This window comes from Notechis scutatus, chromosome Z (assembly GCF_049901735.1).
Source record: "Notechis scutatus isolate UNSWTSFEM ecotype Mainland chromosome Z, rNotScu1.2, whole genome shotgun sequence".
Lineage (NCBI taxonomy): Eukaryota > Metazoa > Chordata > Lepidosauria > Squamata > Elapidae > Notechis > Notechis scutatus.
In genome coordinates this window covers 100,243,282-100,257,890 of record NC_142025.1, presented here as the reverse complement: position 1 = coordinate 100,257,890, position 14,609 = coordinate 100,243,282, and the positions used below count along the sequence as shown (strand labels likewise).

Sequence of the window (14,609 nt, the reverse complement as noted above, 5' to 3'; positions counted from 1 at the left end):
AGGTACTCCGAGTTTGGCATAAAGCTGATAAGAACTTGTTCCCTAAATTTGAGAGACCTACCTAAGCAAAGGGATATTTTACACCCAAAAATATGAATTACCAAGTAATAGAGGCAAAAGACATTTTATTAAGGGGGGTGCCAAGGCTTTTTATAAGGTACAGAAATAAATGATATATACATTTGGTATATGCGATATGTCAGAAAGCAAGTAATCAAACAGTAAAAGATGCTCATTACATGAGACTTGAACAATAGAAAACATAATTCTAGATAACATATACAAGATTCAAATTATGACTTACATTACACTTTTCCAGTTGAGTTTTATCTCTTAAAAATTGCAAGTATATTCAAGGACTTTCAGAAGTTGTTCTCTATTGTTTTGTTCTAAAAACACAATTTCTGCAAACCAGCAAAGTGGCCTTGGCTAAGAATAAGTGCCATTATGTTTTGTTATTTGTGCTGTCCAACTTTACATTTTAGTACTGCATCCAAGTTGTTTCATAATTAGTTGGATTAATAAAAATATGGCAGAAACATCAGTTGTATTTGGGCAACTGATATCCTTTGAGGTATTGGGAGTATTCCTGCATTATAGTGAAATCAAATGCAATAATGTGATTTACCCACCAATCAATACTTACAGCGCAAGAAAATGAGGACAATATTTCACCTCCAATAATACAATGCTGCAATAATAATACAATAATAATGCAATTCTATTTTACAGGCTGGAATGATCAACCACATGCTGCTTGGGATGAATAGGAATTTTGCTCTTCCCTCCTGTCCCTCCCCTATTTACAGCATAAAAAATATTGTAAAAGTAACAACAGAAGCAAAGGTCCCAAAAAATCATGTTTTAAAAAACAGTACAGCCACAAAGATTATTTGTGGCAAGTTCCAAGAATCTGACACTCTCCATCTGTGAAGAATACAAGGACTTTTTTCTTCCACAAGGATGGTGGGTTGGGTAGCAAAAATCTGGAGTGGGCTCTCCGAGATTGGATTAAGAGTCCTGTGATGGAAATTTTAAGCAGCATAAATTCTCCCTGCTGGAACTGATCAAGCCAATTGTAGCTCCCATTGCTGTCCACAGCTTTCAGAGCTGCTTCTGTGAGGATAGAAACTCTTTGGCAGTTAATTCATTTCTCCCTCAGCCATGGATGTCCTGAACTAGCAGAGAAGCCACGCACCACCACCTTTGTGAGTCCTTGGGTCTAGATTATAAGAAGCTCCTAGAAATTTTCACAAAGGTTCAAGGAATAAGCCATTTCAGTACTACAATGTTCTTTCAGACTTAATTGGTGAGTCTGAAGATGAAGAAAAGTATGTAGGTAAATTTGGTGCCCATTGGGAACAATGCAGAACCATACCAAGATGCACTTATAACTTTTATGTACACTGGAAGCTTATGCACCAAAGACAAATTCCTTATAGAATTTATCTATAAGATTTATCTATGTAGAGACCTTCAAGTTTCTAGGTTCTATCATATCTCAAGACTTAAAACGGACACCTAACATCAAAAATTTCATCAAAGAAGCACAACAAAGAATTTTATTTCTGCGCCAACTCAGAAAGCTCCAAGTTTTGTCTGTGGCAATACAACAAACATGATTTAAGATAGTAAATTCAACTATTCAGGCTCCTAAAGAAGGTAACAAGGGTTCTGCTAAGAAACAAAATTTGCTTATGAGAAACAACAAAAATAACCACACACACCCAAAACCTAGTTTATGAAAAACCCATAACCAAGTCTTTCCATATTTGAACAGAAAGGATAACAATAGCCAAAGCTTTTAGGCAATTATTGCATTATGAGAAACAGGATCCAGTTACAGCAGTGATGCCTTAACATTGATAATATAACAACAAACCCTCCTCCCTGCTCTACAGGGACACAATTCTTCCTCCTTACTTTTCAGCTGGGGAAAGAATATGGCTCTATTGTACAGGTAGGAATGTTTATGTGGAATTAAAGCAAACCATTCAACAGGTAAAGAGAGAGACATGTAAACAAAGACAAATTTATTCTTAAAAACAAATACATAGATAGAATTCTTTATTGGCCAAGTGTGATTGGACACACAAGGAATCTGCCTTGGTGCAAATACTCTCAGTATACATAAAAGCAAAGATACATTTGTCAAGCGTCAAGAATCATAAAGTACAACACTTAATGATAGTCATAGGGTACAATAAGCAATCAAATCATACTAGGAAACAGTCAATGTAAATCGTAAGGATACAAGCGACAAAGTTAGTCATACAGTCACAAGTGGGAAGGGATGGGTGATAAGGATGAGAAGATTAACTGTAATAGTAGTGTAGACTTTGTAATAGTTGAACAGTGTTGAGGGAACTATTTGTTTAGCAGAGTGATGGCTTTCGGGGGAAAACTGTTCTTGTGTGTAGTTGTTCTGGTGTGCAGTGCTCTATAGCGTTGTTTTGAGGGTAGGAGTTGAAACAGTTTATGTCCAGGATGTGAGGGGTCTGTAAATATTTTCACAGCCCTCTTTTTGACTTGTGCAATATACAGGTCCTCGATTAAAGGCAGATGGGTAGTAATTGTTTTTTCTGCAGTTCTAATTATCCTCTGAAGTCTGTGTATGTCCTGTTGGGTTGCAGAACTAAACTAGACAGTTATAGAGGTGCAGATGATAGACTCAGTAATTCCTCTGTAGAACTGGATCAGCAGCTCCTTGGGCAATTTGAGCTTTCTGAGTTGGTGCAGAAAGAACACTCTTTGTTGTGCTTTTTTGATGACCTTTTTTGATGTTAGGTGTCCATTTTAGTCATGTGATATAGTAGAACCTAGAAATTTGAAGGTCTCTACTGTTGATACTATGTTGTCTAGTATTGTAAGAGGTGGTAGTATGGGAGGGTTTCTTCTAAAGTCTATTACATTTATACGGTTTTGTGTGTGTTCAATTCCAGATTGTTCCAGTTACACCACGAGGCAAGTTGTATAACCTCCTGTCTTTATACGTTGTCTCGAATGATATTATTGTGATTGTAATAGCATGGTAACACAGTAGTGGCATTTGGATACCAATCTTCTATTAGCATTGATAATATCAAATTAGTCTTGCAATATCCATCCAATTGTTTCCATTTGGCTTATTACTCCAACTTGAGCAATATTTAAGAAAAAAATGCAAATGTCTGTGACAAATTTATTTACCAAAAGAAAAATGCTATAGGTTTAAAGTCTTTTTCACTCTTAATATTAAGCTCTGCACCTTGAAAATTCATTCTATTCCTGGTATGAAATGCATTATAACTTTCATTAGAAGGCTGAATCATGATGTTTATTTAAGTACTCTTAAAAGGGTTAATTTTGCTTCTTAGATTATAAGGAAAAGGTTGTGAGATTGTTAGAATTGGCTTCTCATTGCAAGGACCATACAAGAAAAATGCATGTTTTTCTAAAGTTTAAAAAAGGGACTAGTCAGTCATGTTAAAATGACTATCATCTTTTAAAATGCTAATAATGAAGCATTTTACTAAAATATAGGACAATACACCAAGGTTCAATAAAACTCCAAAACTCTTAATTACAGATGCTAATATCCAGACACAAATACCTGGGAGAAGAGCCAGGTCTTCACAGCCTTGCCAAGGCCTTGCATAGGCCAGGGGCTGCCCTCTTTCAGGTAGACTGTTTCTTAGGGAAGACAGGATCTCAAAAAAGCATGTTGTCTCAGGTAACTCCATACTTGCTTGCTTTCCCTTTTCTGTGTCAGCATGATCTTTGACGCTCAGTATCTGAAATGTTATTAGAAGACAGTTAAAAGTGTGTTTATGAATTTGTATTTGGAGAGCACGTTATTTGTAACTTAGCGTCATAGCAATCGTTGTATTAAAACCGGGTGTGCTTTTAATGTGTCTATTGAATACTACTTTCGTTAATAATGCCGAAATATGATCCCATCTCTGATTATTTTCCTTCCTCCCTGGTATCTCCTGTACTAGTCCTAATATTATGCTGCTCATCCTAAAGCGAAGCCTCGACGTTACTTCTCTCCCGCCATTTTTAGTGTGACCGATCCCCTTGCGCCTGCGCAATGGCACCACCTCCCAGTCTCCTCCCCGTCTGCCGTTGAATGAACGAGGCGTCGTGGCAACGTCACTAAGAGTCCCGGATATGTCAGGTCAGGGCGTTATGAAGAGACCACAAGGGGACCGCCGCAGCTATTGCGTATCGTTTGCAGGTGAGGTGGAACGGGTGACAGGTATAACTCACCACATCATAGGGACAAAGGGAGTAATATATAACGCTGATAGGCAACTGATTGCAAAATAATGAGCCAAAGGCCCTGACGCAAGAAGAAGGGGCGGGGCGGAAGGCTAAAAAAAAACAAAAAAACAACAACCTCGGTTGAGGGTCGCGCATGCGCTATGATGTAGTTTCGTCCTTCGGAGTGTAGCCCATGCGCCTTCATTCAAAGGCTGGCGGGGATTGCGCAGGCGCCTTGCCTGAAATCGTTGTGGGAGGGAGGTTAATTCTAGGGCACGCATGCGGTGCAAAAAGTTTGTAGCATGCCTCCCCTTTGCGCCTGCGCCGAAGGGAATGAAAGAGGAACAGTCACATCCTGCAGCTTCCTGGCTTTTCTTTCCTTCTCCTCCTACTCCTGTTGTGTTGCGCCTGCGTATAATGTTGCTGCAGGGGCCTTGCGGAATAATGATCCTGGTGCAGCTGCGTAAGGGGGAAAGGATTGCAAGACGGAGAGATGCTGCCAAATAGTGAGCTGTAAGTGCTGTTGCTGCTTTTCAAACGGTAAAACAAGTAGAAGGGACCAAGAATGCTAATGGAGTGGGGAGAGGTGTTATCTTATTCTGTTTTTGTAATTATCCCTGCCCAATATATTGCCCGGGTCATTGGTTTACTCATATTTATCTTGATAAAGAACGAAGTGGCAGAAGTTATTTACTGAGGCCAACAGGTAAGAGTCTTCATCCTGATCCCCTTTCCTGGAAGGCAAAGAATTGGGTTGAATAATTGGTGAAAGGTGAAATAATGCTAAAGCCCATCAGTCTAGTATGACAATTGTGACTAAAGAAGGTAGCTTTATATTTTGATGAAGTTTGGTGAATGAAACCTGGGCAGGCAGTAGGTAAGAAACTTGCTGATTTCTCATCAGTAAAACAATACGTTTAATAAGTATTTCACATTTTGTATGCTTAGAGCAACTTTATCTCAGAGTTAAAGATGTTAAAAGGAATAGAAATCAGATGTGATCTGTACAAGATTCGTTAAATATTTCTACTATACAGTTTTTCTGTTCACAAGATGTATATATAATTCCTTTAAATTTGCACTTGAAACCTTTAAGATAAAACAGGTTAAAAATCTAAACACCTGTCCACATTCAGTACCTTGGCGTTTTAGTCAGAGGTGATAAAATGTAAAACTTTTTGGAATGCTCAGTGGGTGCAGTATTAATGATTTTGCAGGAAATTAAACAGTTGAAAGGGTCAGTAGCTATTTGTTGATATACACAGTTGTTCAGAAGTTATATTAGATAACAGGTAAGTGGGTTGCTACATTAAGAGATTTGGCTTCTGTGATGTGCCTTTGGAAGAGAACTTCTAGCAGGTGTAGTTAATTTGACAACACTACAAAGTTGTCAAAAATCTGCAAAGTTTTGCCTGCTACAGTCTCATGCTCTACAGACTTTGAAATCATGGGGACCTTGTTTTGAACTTGCTAGTAGTAATGGCAGATAAACTTTAAACATAGATGCTGTCCATGTTTGATGTTTCTGCCCCCCCCATGCTTTATTAGCATATTTGTAATTTATCAAGCAAAATGTTCCAGCATTGTAAAATCAAAGTCTAATAAATCAAAAGTATAGATTTGAATTAAAGGAAATCTGATTACATAATCATTAAGATATTGGATTAGGATATAGGTTCAAATCCATTCTTAGCAGTAAAAACTCATGTGACCAGATAGTGTCTGTATCATGTGGCACATTGAGTCACAAACCTATCAATTGAGCATGTTATATGAACCAAGCCTCTATGGATAGTTTATGGCACAGTATATCTTACAAACTAAAAGGGAATGTATATAAGCCATGCTTACATAACTTTGAGTTAGTGTGTCATGCAAATTATACCTGTTGTACAAAAAACTTGGAGAGAATGCTACATATACTGCTTTTTATTCCTGAAGAATAAATGGGATGTCAGTCTAACAAATAAGTACATAATCTTTCTAGATTGATTAGCATTTAAAATGATTAAATGTTTAAAAGTAAAGTGACTTGATCTAAAGCTAAGCACTGACCAAGTTGGTGGACAATAGGAAGCTATACAGGGATGGTAAAATCCAAAAGTGATTTGAAAAATTCCAGTACAATTTCTTTAAGCATGGTAAATTGTCAGCCAAGTGGTAACTGCAATTTAAGAAGTGTAAAGTGATGCATATTAGAACAAAGGCTACTCCTGATTTTGCATTTACACAGCTAGACCTGAGTCTTGGTTATCAAGGGAAAAGATCTTGGGGTCCATAGTAAATAGCTCAATGAAGACATCATTGTGCAGCAGTGATGAAAAAAGCAAATGCTATAGTACAGGGGGTGTCAATCTCACATCATGGTGGTGTAATCTCACATCATGGTGATGTATTGGGACTTCCCCCCCCCCTTTACTAAATTGGGTGTGGGCGTGGCCAGTGTGTGACGCATCCAGCCCATGGGCTGGGAGTTTGACAGCCCTACTATAGTAGAATTCATTAGGAAAAAAAACTGAAAATAAAACTGCTAATCTTGTAATGTCATTATATGTATCTAATGCATATCTGCATCTAGTATGGTATGTACCGGTTCTGTTCGCCACATTTAAGGTACAAATATAAATTCAAAAAAGTACAAAAGGGCATATAAAAATATGACTAGTCAGGACATGATTCTTCCTGTGAGGAAGCACTAGAATGTTTTTGATCTCAACTTGGCCCAAGGGTAGGGTTATGATTGAGATGTAAGATATTGAAAAAATGGACAGGAAAAATTTTCCCTTTTTAAAATATTATGACAAGAGATCATCTGATGATGCTGATTTAGATGTTTTAGAACAGGCAAGAAACCCTTTACAGAACATGCAATTAATCTCTAGAATTCATTACCAGCAGACTGGTGATGGCCACTTTTTTGTATAGCTTTTAAAAAAGGGCTGAATTCATGAAGAATGAATCTTATCAAATGATACAAGTTAATGGCTCACTTTTAATTCTGGTTGAATACACATGCTTCCCAATACTAACAAAAGTGGAACAACACAGGGAAAAGAAAATGTCTTGGTTGTCTGTTTGCAATAATTCACTGCCATATGATTGGGGATTCTGAGAAATCTGGCTTTGACTTGTTCCAACAGGGTTATTTTCCTGCAAGTGCTTTTTTCTTTATTTAAAAAAAAATACTAGTGATCCTCTATCTCCAATCTTTTGTTTAGTAACCAAAGTTACAAGGGCACTGTAAAAAATGATTTATGACTGTTTTTCAGCCTTGTGACCATTGCAGCATCCCCATGGTCATGTAATCAAAGTTTGGATGCTTGGCAGCTAGATCATATTTATGGCAGTTGCAGTGTCCTGGGGTCATGTGATCATGCACCCTTCTGACAACCAAAGTCAATCTGGATGCCAGATTCGCTAAATAACCATGTTACAACTGCAGTGATTCACTTAACAAGTGTGCAAGAAAGGCCATAAAATGGAGCAAAACTCACTCAACAATTGTCTCACTTAAAAACAGAAATTTTGGGCTCAGTTATGGTTGTAAATCAAAGATTACCCCTAGAGTGTTGATCCATTAGTTATAACAAGATTTCAATGACTAGGTTGTTGCCCAATCCTGATGTCACAGATTGAGAGTGATTGGCCCAGAGTCTCCCAGCTATCTTTCGTGATTAAGGCAGGACTAGAACTCACAGTTGTCTGGTTTCTAGTGTGATGTCTTAACCACTAGATAAAACTGGTTTTCTTTTATGTCCTCCTCTCTCCTTCATAAATATTGCTGGAAATGTGCCTATTAGTTATCCATCGTAACTTGCTTCATCAATAAATGTGTTCCCTGACTGGTATATTTTGAGATTTCATCTTGAATGTACTTCTGGGCAAACTCTAGAGCTATTGGGTGGATGTGAGTTTATCAGCAATTTATTGCAACTGTTAAGAAAGGTAATAATTCAATTTTGGGGGGAAAGAGCTCAATTCACCCTATTCATATATTGATAATGAGTAGAGGAAAAGAGTTAGAGGGCAAAATATTTCAAGAACTGGAATGATATGAAATATTCTACTATGCTATAAGCAATTTTAAGTGTAATGAGGAGACTTCTGAATAGGTTACAGCTACAACTGTGCTGTAAAACTCTGGATAACAACTGGAAGGCATCAAAGAACAGGCATTTTTTATGTTTTTTTGCAGTCAACAAATTGTCATCTGTGTTTTTGAGTTCAAATTTTCTAGTCTTAAAATAGATTATCTATCCACTGAAGGTAGTAACAGCAATAAGATTTGTTTGGAAGTGATAGATTTTAAAAATACTTTTAAAATACTAAGTGGTAAATTATAATAGGTATAAATTATTTGAAAACGATTCATCAGGAAACCTTTTTAAATTGCTATTTTTTGCTTATTTCTTAGACATTAGCAGTATATATGTGCACTAATATACTAGTATTTTTTGAAAAGTTAATTTGCAAGACAGCCTTAGAAATCCAAAATAATGGCCACTTTGAATTGCACGCTGCATGGAGAGCTAATGAGATAGAGATGTTCTAAAACAATTGTTTACGAAATAGTAGTCTGAAACTGAATTATGCAGTTAGTTCGAGCTGTGGAATGAACTAGTTTAAAATATGTGGTTATCTCTTCGGAGAAAGATAAGTGAGATAGATTCAAGGCTGGTTTATTCTCAAGTATTACTAAATAATATTTGCATATGACCTACACAACTTAATGTTCCTTTTTAAATACTGTCTGAAAAATTAAACCAAGGTCCAACAAATGGATTTTTTTGGCTAAGTCTTACCATTTTAGATTACAAATGGAATTTTACACTGTTAACCCATTTAAAATATGACTGGCATATTCCATACAAATTGGCCAGGAAGTTGATTGGTCAAATAGTCCTTAACTTGGGACCACTCACTTAGTGACTGTTCAAAGTTAGAAGCACTGCCAAAAGTCCTTCTTTATAATGACGCAGTTCTGAAGTTCTGTCTGCCAGGAAGCTATGGTTGTGTTACTGCATTTTGGGTACTCATCTGGCCCACATTTATGGCTGTTTGTAACATCCCACAGTTGCTGCAGTCGTGATTGCAATTTGTGATGTCTTTGCCAAAAACTGGTATTTACTTCAGTTTCTGGCAAAAACAACCTGCAGCAAACAATAGGTTCACTTGATGATTGTGGCATTTTTTTAATGACCATTATATTCCCTTAAACACCACAAAAGTAATAAAATCTGGTTGGTCATGCTTTGCAACTGTCACATCTATCATCACAATTGCCAGATTCAATTATTGTCATTAATTGAGGACTACCTATACTAAGCTAGAACCTTTCTTTGAACTTGATAGTTCTGAAGTAAGTAAGTAAGTATAGTAAGTAAGAGAGATTCAAATATTGAATCTGTCCTGTAGACTAAAGCAGTAAATATTTTAGAAAATTTTCATCTTCATCTTTGATGGCTAATTGATCAGAGAGTATAAGACAACTTAATTGTTTAAAGAAGTATTGAATAATGCAAATTGAATATTTAAATATTATCCACTTTTTTATTTTTTTTGAAATAATCTGTTTATGTTTTCCAAAGAAACCAGAGTGAAATTTATAAAGACTATATGAATGAATCTTCTATATCTTTTTTATTTTGTTATGTTTAGGAAATTGTTTTTGTTTAACATTCTCAAAGAAAATCAGACATTAAGGCTACAGATTTGTATGTCCATGTGCAAGTTATTCCAAGACAAGAAAATAAAAAAAACAATTTCATTAATAATAAATGTATTTATTTTTATCCCATCTTTATTATTTTTATAAATAACTCCAGACAGCAAACATACAAAATACTCTTATTTTACCCACAACAAGGGAGGTGAGTTGGACTGAGAGAGAATAACTGGCCCAAGATCTCCCAGTTTTCATGACTACATTGGACTAGAATTCACAGTCCTGGTTTCTATATTTCATGCATAAGACAATCTACCACAAAAATGTATATATTTATTGCTGTGAATTTTGTGTTTCTAGGATAAACTTAAATTAGACAACTTAGATTGCTCTGAAACATATTTACATACCTTTGACACCCTTGTGAGTATATAAATATTTAATTTCAAATACTTTGTAATTTGCTTTCCTAAATTATACAGAATGCCTACCTAATTGTTATTTTTCTCACTATGACAGGCTTATAAGGATGGTTGGACTGAGAGTTAGTGATTGGTCCAAAGTCATCCAGTGACCTGCTGGGTCTGGAAGTTGGCCTCCCCAGTGCTAGGGTAGTATTTTAACTTTGTCCTGTACTGTTAATTCTAAGAAGCTGTTATCAGTTTTTGTTGCTTATCAACCTGAGGGAATATTTGTTACTGCTTAACTCTCAATTTTCTTGATTAAACTTGCTCCAATAAAAACTGTAAGATCTAAAAAATAATCAAATAGATGCCCATCTAAAATTCACTCAGTACAAGGCAAATTCTTTTGATATTCTTTTGTTTTAAAGAGAAAAATACAAAATAAAATAAAAACCTTGTTAATTTGATTTATGCTTACTTCAGAAATGCTCAAAAAATATTTACTACATATATTTTTTAATTTTTAATTGCCTTATTTGTTACATTTAGAAGTGTATATAGTTCTAGTCATAGGTATGTATATCCATTCATCCATTCATAAGTATGTATATCCATTCATCAAAAATATTGACAGTATTTTAATTAATCTTGGAAAAATGCTGCACTGACTACTTGCTTTGTTTATCTGATTGATATTTCCAAAATCGAGGCTTTAGGAAGGAAAGAATTTGGTGCAATGCTATAATTTGAGATGTATTTTATGTTATGAAAGCTAAACTAGAGCCAAATTATATACCTACTTGTAAAGATTGTATTGTAAATAATTCATATTTTAAGTCAGTCCTCCATAGTTCTATTTACATTATGTTGTAAAATGGGAAGGGATAAATACAATTTATTTTCTCCTTAATTAAAATATATTTTCTCTTATGCTTTCATGCAGGTTTATACTGAAGAGTCAAAGTAGTTAGTTCCTCCATAGGGACCAGTAAATCAAACAGACAGAACAAATTTGGTTGAGATCAATTTAGAGAATTGTGAGGGCACCCTAACAAGGATTAGTACTTAAAGTAAAAACAGTTCAGAAAATACAATAGCCTCTTTTCCCCATTACCTTAAACCAATAATTTTAGCTTTCCTTTGATAAAATTGACCCCACTGATCTCGGTCCTCATTCAACTTTGGAAGGATAGAAGTCTGGGTCATCCTTGAGCTGGTGAAATCGAACTGTCAAATTTCTAGCAGTCAGCAGAAGTAACCTCTAGTACTGCATTCTAACCACTGCGCCATCGTGGCTCATGCCAGTATTTAAACATCTTTGTTTCTCTGCTTTGTTTACAGTATTCTATCTTTCCCCTACTATACATGAAGGTTTCTTACTGCATTAAGTTGCATGCTTTACTGAATAAACTAGATTTGGTTGGATTCACACAGTATGTAGTTCATACAGCATCTAAACAAAACTCAATCAAATTAGATTATGGCTTAATGTGAATGTTCTAATATTATGTGAACTAGGAGTTCTCAAATTGGTAAATGAATCTGGGTAATGATTCATTTGTGTTAAATAAATATATTATTATTTGTAATTGAGTTTTAATTTTTAACAAACTAATGATAAAATCTCACGTGTGAGATAAACAATAAAACAATTCAATTTAAAACTTTTTTTAAAATACATTTTTTATTTTTTATTTCTAAAACACATCATTGTGTAAACAGTGTGGTTCCAGGGTAATTTACATTTTAAAACAAACATAACAATAATTTCATATTGATACTGTTAACTTTCTTATATAATTTGATATTAATACATAAATTTTACAATATAAAATTTAACTGGTGGAGAAATCTTTGAAGGTATCACCCTTGGAAAATAGATTGATTAACTTTGGGACATAAAGACTCCTGGACGTTGAATTTATAGTTGAAAAGCGAGGCTGGTTTAAATAAAATATAGTTGGACAATTGGACATAAGAAATAGAATAAACAAAAACAGAGATGAGTGGAATATGCAGAGAAATTGTGTTGGAACTACAGGTTATAAAACATATTTTTAATGGGAAAGATAAATTTTGCATAATTCAAGGAATCTGGCTTTTATTTTTAGATAGCATCCTTGACCACATTTATTTTATACTGATGTTTGTTTTTTATAGGAACAGTTGTAAAAAGAAAATCTATCTTGAAGACTGATTTGTCCATATAGAACTAGAGCTAATTTAGATAGCAACTTAGTTTTGTGTGCAAGCCATCAGGCTTGTACAGGCAAAGCCAGAGAGATCTATCAGGCTTCTCACCTAGGGAAAAGCAAATCCAGAAAGCTCAAGGGAAGTCCAGACCTCTTGTGTCTATGGCAGTGATAGCTAACTTTTTCGGCACCAAGTGCCAAAACAGCGCGCGCACTGGAAACCAGAAGAGCAGCTCTTCAATGAGCGCGAGTGCTGGAAGCTTAGCTTCCTGGAGCGTGCATGTGCACCAGCCACCTGGTCTCCCAGTTTCTAATGCAAAGACCAGTTGGCCGGCGTGTTCATGCACTCCAGAGAGCTGCTTTTGCAGTTTCCAGTGCTCCCGCGTGGATGAAGACCGGAATAGCAATGAGTGACGTATGGCATGCCCAGAGAGATGGCTCTGCATGCCACTTCCAGCACACGTGGCACAGGTTTGCCAACACAAGTCTAAGGTAATCGTTCCCAAACAACCTCAATAAGTTGCTCTGTTAAAAAGATTTGTTGGCATTGACAATAGCCAAACCTATCTGCAAGGAAGTGCAGGGTTGTGTAATGTTTCTATGCACCCTTTTGGCAAAATATAGTTGCCACTGTAAAGGAGATTGAAGACTGAAGGACCACTCAATCATGCTTCAGAAGGATAGGCCAGTCTGATAACAGATAATAGATAATCAAGAGTTAGAAAGGACTTTGTAGGTCATCCAGTCCAACTCCCCCCACCCAAGCGGGAGACCATACACCATTTCTGACAAAATAGCCAATCCAATCTCTTCTTGAAAGTCTCAAGTGATGGCGCTCCCACAACTTCCGAGGGCAAGCTGTTCCATTGGTTGATTGTTCTCACTGTCAGAAAGTTTCTGCTTGTTTCCAGGTTAAATCTCTCCTTGTTCAGTTTCCATCCATTATTCCTTGTCTGGCCTACAGGCACTTTAGAAAATAGCTTGACTCCTTCCTCTCTGTGGCAGCCCCTCAAATATTGGAAGACTGCTATCATGTCTCCCCTGGTCCTTCTCTTTACTAGACTAGCCATGCCCAGTTCCTGTAACCGTTCTTCATATGTTTTAGTCTCCAGTCCCCTAATCATCCTGGTTGCTCTTTTCTGTACTTTCTGTAGAGTCTCAACATCTTTTTTATATTGTGACCAAAACTGGATGCAGTACTCTAGGTGTGGTCTTACTAAGGCTTTATAGAGTGGTATTAGTACCTCACTTGATCTTGATTGTATCTCTCTGTTAATGCAATTTAGGATTGCATTAGCTTTTCTCATCCATGCTGAGCAGAGAGTCCAGGATGGGTTAGACTCCTCCCTGTGATGTCATAGACCTGAGTCTGCCACTATATAAAAAGTCAGCCCCTAACTGGCTCCCCAGTTTTGGCTCAGCTCCTTGTCTATTGAGTGTCTGGAAGCAGTTAAAAGCAAGGATAGCTAGGAAAGGAATAAAAGGAAAAATAACTTTTTTTGCACAACTCCTGGAGTTCCGGTGGAGTTGTGCCACGAGGAGAGCGGGGACCCACTCTCCTGCTGCGTTGAGGATTCGGCACTGCCCTCAAGGACTGTAAGTACAGGAAACGCTCAGGGACTTCCCACGCAGCTTTCCCCAGCGAGATCGGGCTGCCGCTCCTCAGTGTTTCAAAGGCAGGGGGTTTTTTTTGCGCCTCTCAGCTGTTTTGCCCAATGCAGCTGTTCTTTTGCTTGGTTTTCTCCACTCGGGGCTCGCAGAAGACTAAAGAGTGATCGAGGTTAGGTGGTCATTCTCCTGGGACCAGAGCACATGCGAGTGGCCATTTTGAAAGCAATCGGCCATAATGCATGTGGACGTCGGCATTTTTAATTGGCCCGACTACAGGAACAACCATTTTCGAGGTGTTTTTTTGGCTGATCCGGATCACCTGGCCCAGGCAATAGGCAGCACATACACGAGGGTTGTTCTCAGCACCTCTTGTGCTGTTCCTATTTACAGCATGGAAGGAGACAAGGCCGAGGCAGATCTCTCAGGCCTAGAAGGCCATGCTCAGGCCACAAAGAGAAAGAGGCAGTGAGGCCATTCTGCGCAGAGGGAGGC

The 14,609-nt window shown here is 37.0% G+C and overlaps 1 protein-coding gene and 1 long non-coding RNA gene across 13 annotated transcripts in view; one reads left to right on the top strand and one right to left on the bottom strand.

Moving 5' to 3' along the window:
• Window positions 1-14,609, top strand: part of SPOP (speckle type BTB/POZ protein) — a 101,905-nt gene that overhangs the window by 32,032 nt on the left and 55,264 nt on the right. For 3 of the 12 annotated variants that reach the window (XM_087944932.1, XM_026669707.2, XM_087944929.1), the window contains exon 1: window positions 4,052-4,219. The exons of 1 other annotated variant lie outside the window; for it this stretch is intronic. The gene's annotated coding sequence lies outside the window, so the exon portion shown is untranslated. Of the gene's footprint in view, window positions 1-3,980; window positions 4,220-4,571; window positions 4,759-4,836; window positions 4,952-14,609 lie in introns of those variants that run through there. 8 more of the 12 variants (XM_087944925.1, XM_087944926.1, XM_026669699.2 and 5 more) reach the window with 7 other exon arrangements.
• On the bottom strand, window positions 109-3,945 carry LOC148129026 (uncharacterized). The gene is made up of 2 exons (XR_015745554.1): window positions 3,593-3,945; window positions 109-1,116 (listed from the first exon to the last, which is right to left on the bottom strand). It is a non-coding gene; the product is annotated as an uncharacterized LOC148129026 (long non-coding RNA).